The sequence below is a fragment of the Phaseolus vulgaris genome, chromosome 11 (genome assembly GCF_000499845.2).
Source record: "Phaseolus vulgaris cultivar G19833 chromosome 11, P. vulgaris v2.0, whole genome shotgun sequence".
NCBI classification, from domain to species: domain Eukaryota; kingdom Viridiplantae; phylum Streptophyta; class Magnoliopsida; order Fabales; family Fabaceae; genus Phaseolus; species Phaseolus vulgaris.
Genome location: NC_023749.2, coordinates 51794892 through 51805502, shown reverse-complemented (window position 1 = coordinate 51805502; position 10611 = coordinate 51794892). Strand labels below are relative to the sequence as shown.

The following is a 10611-nucleotide window of genomic DNA, read 5'->3' as shown; positions in this document are numbered from 1 at the left end:
TAATATCAAGGGAATTGCATGTTCGTGCATAGTGATGTAGCTCTTAGTGTGCAAACTTCCTTGATTTTTCTTAGCTCTATCACACTTTTATCGATAAAAGACATATTTCACTTTTCTTATATATTGTTCCACACATTTATTTTCATTCCACCCATGATTTTTTACCTTTTTGTTGGCTCTCTTAAACATTCATGAAAGTCTATAAAAACTTTTAGAATGAAATTTTCTTACTCTATCCACATCCTTGACCCTAGTGTCACCTTCCTCCATAAGCATAATGAAAAAAAAAAAAACACTCCCAACAAAGTTATCATCTAATAATTATAATTATATATTTCCTTCTAAGTTAGATTTTAATCCATGGAAGTTTCACCCTTAGTAACTCCATAACAAGGTAAATCTAGCAACATATTTGGTATATTTTTTAGAAAACTACAACAACATTGTTTAGTTTGTGTAACTATTGTTATTGTTGATTTCACCATTGTTGCCTTGGATGTTATTATGTACAGTATATTACTGAAGTTACTGTGCCATGTGGGAGTCATGGATTTCAGAATCCCTTTCTGTCATATCACTTGTTGTTTCCTTGAAATTTCACCATTACTGTAGTTACTGTGCCATGTGGGAGTCATAGATTTGAGAATCCTTTCTGTCACATCACTTGTTACGAAGCTTGTTGTTTCCCTGAAAAAATGGGAAATGAATAGGGACTGAAGCTTGTTGTTTCCGTAGCAGACATTTCTTAACATTCAGATTCGTTTTTGTTTGTGTGCTGCATACTCTAAAACTCTACACACCTTCAACATCTACCATAGGAGCCCACAGAAACACCCAGCGTTGAAATTATTTAATTTAATATACATTAGCAACAAATTGAAAATCAAAATAAAACTTAAGTACTCATCTTAGTGATTTAAATAACTAAAGATATAATGAACAGTTAGTGAACGTGGAGAACCTCTTTGAAAGTTCATGATATAATATTATTCTTTTGTATCAAAGTTTTAACAAGATCCGCCATTATTACTTGATTTTGGTGAATCATTTAACTAAGATCTTGTCCACTTACACGACCAGAGGTCAACAATGGTGGTCTTATCTTCTTTCTGCTGCTCTGCACAATCACTGCGTGACTTACGTGAATTCATAGCAAATAATAAAGATAAAGGAGCTACCAGAAACGTGATAAAAAGCTTTGAATGAGATAAAACTGAAATGGGACCACTCTCATAAATTCACAGACAGTGCCAAATCAGTTTTCACCTATTTTATAAGGAGCTAAGATCTAAACGCATTTAATGTTAGGAATAAATTTTTATCCAAATAATCAGCTAATTTGAAAACCATTATCAGAATGTAGTTAAGTTCCAATTTAAAAAATCCTAATACAACTAAAAGCAATGATTACAAATCATTCTATAAATAGGAGGCATTAATCACGATGATCAACACACTAATAAACCGTAAATCCTAAAAATTAATTAATTAATTTTTTTTAATAGAAAGAAAAAAATAAATCTGAAACCAAATAATGAGAATATATATATATATATATATATATAATCTATTTTATTTTTTTACAGTGAGATTTAGCGCACACTTTTAGATATGAAATTGAGTTTTATATTGGTTTTTATACCGGTAAAAAAATAAACAATTATTAAGTTTTCATTTATTTTCTGTTGCACACAAATTACAAACATAATGATTATTAAGTTCACTCACTGAAACATGATATTTAGTTAACACAATTCAATTGGTCCTGATTTCATATGAATTTAAAATTATATGATTATGATGTTATATATGTAATTCAAAAAATAATTCTGTTTGAATAATTACAATTATAATCATCAAACTATGAATTAACTTGTTAATTCCTTTCAGTTGACGTTTTCAACTATTTTAGACGAGTTAGATTTGGCATACTTGATGTAAACAATGTGAGTTTGCTTAAATTCGTGAGTGTGTGATCAAGTTGACGAGTTTAGATTAGGGTTTACGTCGTGGTTAAGATCGCTATGTTATGGTTGTTAATTATAGTCGCTCGCATTTCCTTTGCCCATCAGTTTTGGTAGTAGAGATTGTTACTCTAAAATTATTTATAAAATTTTATTACTCTAATTATAAACCCTAATTTTATTTATTAAATTTTACTACAACAATTATAAATCTCGATCCATACTAATAATCTCTATATCTAACAAAATTTTCAAAAAAATGGGTAATATATATTCCTTTGCCGACTAATCCTCTTCCTTCTAAAGTCCATCCATTCTCACCAACCCACATCAAAACTCATTTTTCTGTTTTCCTAAAATAGGTAATATGCAGAAGTTTATATATAATTCAGTTTACGTTGGATGATCTAATAATAGTATCCAACTTTCTCCAAAAAAATATCACTTCATTGAACCATATACATTTCTGCACCAAAAGTTGCTCACGAAAACTTGAAGGAGAACAAATACAAAGATTAAATGGCATTATTGAGCAACCAGTAGTTATCCCTTCTCATTTTAGTTTTAATTTAAAGGTTAAGGTAGTTAGTGCTTGGTATGGTACATGATGGTTCATTCCATCTTTTTTCTTAATATTCCACCCTTTCATAATCATAATATTTAAATGATTAGTGATGCGAAGGGTCATGTTGTATGGATTATTGATGATTCAGGTATTTCTCTGAAAATTAAATATGTTAGGTATCCATACTAATAGTCTCCTGACATTACTTTTAGTTCCATGAGCAGTCTTTGAGTCCTGGTGTTCAAACAGGGAGCAGTAGGTTTTTATGCTCTTTTTGGGTATGTAGTGACCCTTTTTGCGGGCTGGGGGTTTGTGTTGTGTTAGTAGAGTATGTTTTGCTTTGGTAGCTTTTTATTGTTGGATGTGCTTCTGGTTTTTTTATGCGGCCCTTCTGAAGTAGTCTCTTTAATTTTAATATCATAGAGTAATATTGAACAACAGACGTTATACTATATACTTCATCACATTAACAATATTTCAATGCTACTTACCAAATGAACTTTGGGGAATGAATTAGAAAGATTGCTACAATATGTTTGAAGGAAATCTACTGTTCTTCTAACTTACTTTGAAATGAATTTTCAGTACCCTCTTTCTCTGTTCTCGAGGCAATTAGGTAAGGTTACGAATGCTGTTGTCTCTCAATTTGAACAACACAGGATAATTAAGATTCAAAAAAATTTGAGTAATCAATTACTAGAAAATATCAACTACTGCAACAATCAGCTTGGATGGGAGGCTACAAACACGAGAATTTTGATCTGATTACCACTTTTTTGCTGACTATATGGTAACTAAACCTCTATGATTTTGAAAGACTATCCAAATACTAGAGAAAAGGTAATCCTTGAAGTCCAATTTCATAGAATAATGATATTTTGTATAGTGTTCAACAAGATTAGAATGTAGCAAATTGCCTTTCAAAATGGGAATCTACATATTCACTGCTAAAGAAACAAACAACTATTTGATTAGCACAAAAGAAGACCTTCATTCAACCAAGTACAATAGTTTCCTTTCCATATCAGTTAGCCTTCAAATATAAATTAAATCTTTATTTTTTTCCTTTCCTTTATTAAAGAGAAAGACTGTGGGTTTGGATGAATGATAGGTGGGTATGGAGATTAGAATGGAGGACAGATTGGAGTGCTGAATAATTTTATGCAAAAATTAGATAAAAGCAAAGTTTTACAAAATGAGAGTGACTGATGGAGATGGAAAGGTGATCAACATGGGTGCTATACTGTTACATAAGCATTTAAGAGCACCAGTAGGAACTCTAGGGGTGAGATTGGTATAACTGGTAGATTCATAATTGTTTCTTTTTCGTTAGAGAGTTTCATTTTAGAGAACCAAAGGGAACTCAAGTTGTTGAATGCATAGCTTTAGATATGTAAGCTCCACTCTTCCATATCATCTCTCCCTAAGCTTACAATTGGCCACTTGTGGCTGTACAGAGATTGAAAACCATCATTGGCCACTTGTTCTGTTTAGAAACTTTAGACTTAAGTGGAACTACTTGTGGAGAATTTGCCTGAAAGCATAAAAAAGCTTTCAATGATGACACTATTGAAGTTAGATGATTGCAGGAAACTCGTGTCTCTATCAAAGCTTCCACCAACCTTGAAAATGCTGACAGCCTATAACAGCACTTTTCTGGAGACAGTCTTCAGTCAATTACTTTTTTTTTAACACATGTTACAAAGTTGCACGTTCTGCTTACCCAAACAATATTGTCCTAAGCAATTTGAGGGTGGATGTGTCGTTTTCCCTGGAGACCATATCTTGAATCACTGCGGATTTTCATACTAGAGATAGTTCAATAACTATTCCTTATCTCTCACTACCTGAATTGTGTGGTTTCATTTTTTGTGTCATTCTTTCTGAGGGATCAATAGAGGGACATTTTTCGTGTTCTATCTATCAATTTTCATCTCATTTCCACTATCCTCTGTTATTCAACTTAAATTATTTCTCCTATAGTCAAGTTATAGAAATCAATATTGCATTCCTCCAAACAGATTGCTACCCGCCACCATAAATATATCTTTCCTTTTCCTTCTAAACTCCATCCATTCTCACTTACCAACATCAAAACTCATTTTTCTATTTTTCTAAAATACTAAAACTGCTACTAAAGTTAAGTTGGCTGATCTAATAATAATATCCTATTATCTCCAAATATTCTAACTATTCATTCATAAAAAAAAATAAGAAATCTTAACCCAAGACTACTGTTAGTCATTCTTCACCTATTCCTGTATTTGGCTTCCCCCAAAAAATTATGATTTTTGGAGTGCTAAACTGAAGATATTCTTTTATTCTTAAGATTTCAGAGAAATTGTAGAAGATGACTTCATTGAACCCACATACATTTATGCATTAACAGTTGCTCCGGAGAAGTTTAAGGAAGGAGAACAAGTACAAAGGTTAAGTTCAGAGATATTCATTCCAATCTGAAAAGTTAAGTTCGGAGATAGATTTACTGTTGAGAAGTTTGTGATTTTTGTCAAACATCTTAAGGCTATTATCCTCCATTGTCATGACAAATACTTTATGCAGCAGGTGGCCTAAACTCAACAGGTTTGTCTTTGCCATCTCTGTCTCTAAAAAAAAACTCTGCCAATGCCTTTTGCGATGAGACTGCTAAATCTACAAGACCAACTCTTCTCTGTGATAAATCATTCAAACTAATGAACCATTCCTCTTTTCTTGTGATATGAGTAGAACAGCCAGGATCTAAGTAAAATGAAGTGTCATTTGAGGATTTAATGTTAGTGGTTGCCATGAGCATCACAACTTTAGAATCTGATTCTTCATCATCAGCCAAATTCGCTCGGTTGTGGGCTTGTTCTTGGCACCTTCTCCTTGCCAATACTCTTTTGCATAATGACCAAGTTTTTGACAGTTATGACATCTCACTTTTCTCTTGTAAAATTTCTACTCCTTACTACTGTTAGAGCTGTTGTCTTGCTTTTGTGATTGATAATTTTTATTTCCTTTAAAAGAATCACTAGTTTCACTAGATGTGTGATCTTGATGTTTTTGGTTAAAACTTGATTTGTTTCCTTTTCAGGATCCTTTGCCTTTTCCCTTGTAATTTGATCGTGCTAGAAGTTCCAGTTCTTGAGTGGATCTTCTCTCATTGATTCTGAGCTAATATTCCTCAATGGAGTATTTCAGTTCTTCAATCTCCACAGCATCTAACTCCTCAGACTCCTCAGTTGCAACATCTATATGATCAAATTATGATGGCAAAGTCGTCAATATATTGTCTACCACTTGCTAATATGAAATCTGCTCCTTGCAGGCCCTCATAGGATTGATGGGTTGTTGAAGCATGTTAATGTAATCTACAATGGATTCTTTCTTCACCATGCTTAGCAGTTCATATTGCCTTCTTAATGTATGCACCTTAACCTTACTCTTTTTTTCTTTCTCTATCACCATATGTTTTCATTAGAATCTGCTGTGCTTTCTTTGAGGTAGACACCTTGGAAATCTTGTTGAATATCTTTGAATTGATACATTGGCAAATGAGCATGCATTGATATCAAGTTTTTGTTGTTGCTTGAACATTTATTAATGTTTTAATATATAAAAACTATGGACAAAGCATCCACAACTTCGTTCTTCTTTTCTCATTTCCTATCTGGCTTCAGTCAATATAAAATGTGGAAAACTTCCGAAGATGGAGAAAAGATATGATGTATTCATATCTCGCATGCTGAACATAAGAGGGTAAAGATTTGGGTTTGTAAGGTTTCAAGAGTCATGAGCCTATGTGAATTAAGTTTATTATATACTATTTTTTTCTGAATTAAGTTTTTAGTTTTCATGATTTACAGAAAACTATCTAGGAGTAGTTGCAATAAAAAAGTTGAGCAATAAAAAGTTGAAAGCATTTGTGCGCTGAGGGCGAGGATTTCAGCAAGTTGAAAGTTAAAAGGTATGGCAAGAATAGCATACCTTTTAATGTGTTGATACACATTCTAAACAAAAACAACATCATCATTACTATACATATGCTGTTTAATTTGCGCAATCTTTTCCCAGTCTTCACCTCTTTTCTGGCAACGCGATTTTAGCAAAGGACAACAATGAATACCAAGTTTTGAAATTGACTTGGAAAGACCCTCCTCTGGTAAGCCTTGGAGATTGGGGCAATATCTGAGATTCAACTCCTTAAGAGATGAGAGTTGATGGAGACCCTTGTAGTCAAGTTTTTCTAGATTTGGACAATCAAAGATGGATAGAGAAGTAAGAGAGAGTGGAAGAAAACCTTCATCAGGAAAACATTTTGCATCTATTTTCCCAATGCACAAGATTTTCAAAGAAGAATTGTCTGTGAAAGCTCCTTTCAGTGAGCCAACAAGTCTAGAGCAATTAAAGATTCTCAGAACCTTGAGATTTGATGGGAAACCTCTGTCAGGGAACAACTCAAGTATTAAACACCCTTGTATTGTCAAAGTCTGGAGATTTGATGGGAAACCTCCTTCAGGGAACAACTTTAGTCTTGGGCAGTCTTGTATACATAACCTCCTCAGAGATGGAAGCAGCATGTGCATGCTTCCAGAAAATGATTCAAATTTAAGACAATACTTGAGTGTTAGCTCTTCTAGATGATTATGGACGAGACTCTGTGAAATCCTCTCCAGATTACCAAACCCTCTAAGATGAAGCGTCCTGAGTGTTGGGAACAAATCCAATGGAAAGCTTTGTGGAGAGACACAACCAATTCCAGTAAAATTTTCAAGAGTTTCTGACGACCCATTAACAATTTCCAGCAATGGTGTTCCCATTATGAGGCTTTTCATTGTACCCCACTCTAACTGCAGCTTTCCACAGTTACATAGCTCTAAATATAAAGCCCTAGGAGCGGAAGCCTCAAGTTGTTGGCAGTGTTCAATTTGTAGGAGAGAAATTGTCCTTTCAACTTCAGACAATTTCTTATGGAAAGAACTCGTAGACGTGGAAAAGCATTTGTCACCGCTTGGCACTCCCACTTTTCCCATCGACTCAGAGATATGAACTCCAATGTTTCAAGGGATTTAAATGAAGAAGAGTTGTTCCCATGAAAATCACCATCAATAATCACTATCCCATTAAGTTCTATAATCTTCAAGACCTTTAGAAATGGCAAAAGTCCAAGGGGTGGTAGATGTTCGCAAGATTCACATTCTTTCAACACTAAGGACACCATATTCCACAATGAATTTTCTAGTAACCAATTTGGAAATAGTTTCCCACCATACCTAAGGATTAACAACTCCTTTAAGTTTTTGGAAGGTTGCAGATTCTCTATTATGTCCTCTTCTTTTTCTGAATCAATAGAGTTTCGATTCCAACCCCATTCTAAGGTCAGCGCCACAAGATGTGTTTTATTCTTCAAATCCGCTTCTAATACATCCAGAGAATTCCAAATATTCTCTAGGTTCCAAATTGATAGACTTCCCTCAAGGTTGAGCTCTCCTAGTCGTTGAATGCCATCGTCAACATTAAAGGAACTCATTACTACTTTAAGATTCTTCAGTTTTGCAAAATACGGTGGCATCTTTCTCACTCTCGTCTCTATAAGTTCAAGGCGACACAAATTGGTGAGTAAATGAAAATCGGAGGGTAACTCCTCCAAATGTGTATTAGGAGTTCAACTTCAATATTTGCAAGTGGGAGAATAAACATATCTTTTCATTTAATCTTTTTATTGTAGTACGGGAGAGGTCTAAGGAACGGAGATACTCAAGATTGCCAATACAGTCAGGTAACTCTTGAAGGCCAAAACAATGAGACACAGATAAAATACGTATGAACTTAAACTTGGAGAACAATTCATCTATCGACATTTTCATACCCCAACGCCACCGAAAATCATGCCGACTCTTAGGTTTTGATACAAATGTACGTAACCTTTCTGTATTACATAAAGTTCCAAACCCATCAAAATATTCAAGTTCAACTGAAAAATGACGAGTTACTTTCTATACCTTTTCAGTTTGATCAAGTTCGCACCTAAAGTATAGGCCCCCACTGACATACTTTGCCAAATCATGTAGAAGGTCATGCATGACAAATACTTCTTTATTTCCATCTGATTGTTGGAAGAAGGACCTTGATAGTAGATCATTGAAGTATTGTTGGCAAACATCTTCTGGAGTCCTACTAAGTTGACGGCGACAGTGTGGAAAATTTTCAGTCATCCACAACTGAATTAAACACTCCTTTTTAAACTCATAATCCTTGGGGAATAGGGCACAGTAAGCAAAGCATACCTTGAGATGGGGAGGAAGGTGAAAATAGCTCAATGCTAAAGCGGGAATAATATCACAACGCTCTTTTGAAAACTCCCATATTTCACTTTGGAACATAGTTTGCCATTCTAGATGATTTGTTGTATAACAGAATTCCCATTGTTTTTAAGGCGAGAGGTAGTCCTTTACATTTTTTAACAATCTTCATGCCAATCTCCTTGCACTCTTGGTTTGGTTGAGTATCATCATCTTGGAATGCATGTTTAGCAAACAACTTCCAGCAATGATCTTTTTGTAATTGCTTTAGGGAGTGTTCCTCTGACCGCATGGTAGAAGCAACTTCCTTACTACGTGTAGTCACAAGAATCTTACTCCCTTGGGCTCCGAAAAGAAGGGGCTTCTGCACTTCTTCCCATTTAAATTGGTTTTCGTTCCAAACATCATCCAAAATAAGAAGAAACTTTTTTCCAGTCAAATTTTGTTTCAATCTTTTGTGAACCATCTCTGTATCTCTACTGTTATCAGTCGATGTAGTAACATGCTCAAGAATTGCTTTTGATACCTTGAAAACATCAAATTCTTCTGAAACACAAACCCAGACTTTGACATCAAACTTAGCCTCATCCATCCTTGGGTCATTGAATACATGTTGGGCAAGAGTGGTCTTACCCACCCCTCGCATTCCCACAATACAAAGTATTGATGGCTGGTTAGAATCGTTGAAGTCAGATGTCAGCCAGTTAAAGATCAATTCTTTATCATCATCTCTGCCATAAATATCAGTTCCAAGAATCAAAGATGTTGTTTGTGATTTCTGTGGTAGTTCATTACTCGACCCAGATCCAACACCGGTAGCTGTTTTTAATCCTAGATCACCCCTTTGGCTCGAGAGAAATTCTAATTCGTCAAGGATTTGTTCCATCTTAGACTCAATTTCCTTGTTAAGGGAACTAATAGAAGAAGATTTGAAGAAATTGAGTACCTTGCAAGTACAGCCTGAGGTTTGTGATTCAGATTCAGCATCAAGGACAACATCTTTGACCTTAAGCAGCTAGTTTCTGACATGTGGATCCATGAACTGCTTTCGCTCTGCATCATCAGCCAGAGAATTGATGGAGTGCATCTTGGTTTCCAACTTGTTGAGGAGCTTTTGATCAAGCTCTCTTACATGAAAGAAATCGAGAATTTGGGGAGAAGCTAGCTTGTTGAATGCAACCTGAAGGAAAGCAGAGAGAAGAGCACCACCAACAAGTTCTAAGGCCATTGTAGGAGAAAGATGAATGGATTCAACTGCTGCTAGCTTTTTCCAATGACTCAGTGGTTCATGAAAAGATATTTGATCAACAGTTTTCTTCTTCAATAGTTAGTCTACCTATATTTTTTTATTCTTCCCAACATCAAACTGCAACAGCTGTATTGCACTTATAAATGAGTGGATATTATTAAACTATTAACTAAGTAAGGGATTTGTTTAAATTAAGAGATATATTAAAAAGTATGTTAAAATCTATTATTTTTTTATTTTTCTTTATCAGCAAGAATGAATAAAATACAAGAACCTCCTCTTACTACATCTAGCTTTCAACTTTCCAAAAGCAATATGAGCTACATCCAAAAACATAAAACATTGAAAAACAATGCAAACATAATTGTACAGCATACTATAAAGCATAAGCAAACCTGCATAATTATGCAGCATGTACCAGCGGCTTTTGGGATTGCTCTTGTATCAAGAAAGACAAAGATGGTTCATGGTTGGCAAGAATCATATATCCTTTAATCTTTCTTTGCAAAAATTTTATATATTTTGATATAATTTACACATTTGAGATGA

At 34.4% G+C, this 10611-nt stretch overlaps 1 pseudogene; it reads right to left on the bottom strand.

Annotated features, from left to right (window-relative positions):
* Positions 1–6326: 6326 nt before the first annotated feature.
* Positions 6327–10155, bottom strand: LOC137824696 (putative disease resistance RPP13-like protein 1; annotated as a pseudogene).
* Between the last annotated feature and the right edge of the window lie 456 nt (positions 10156–10611).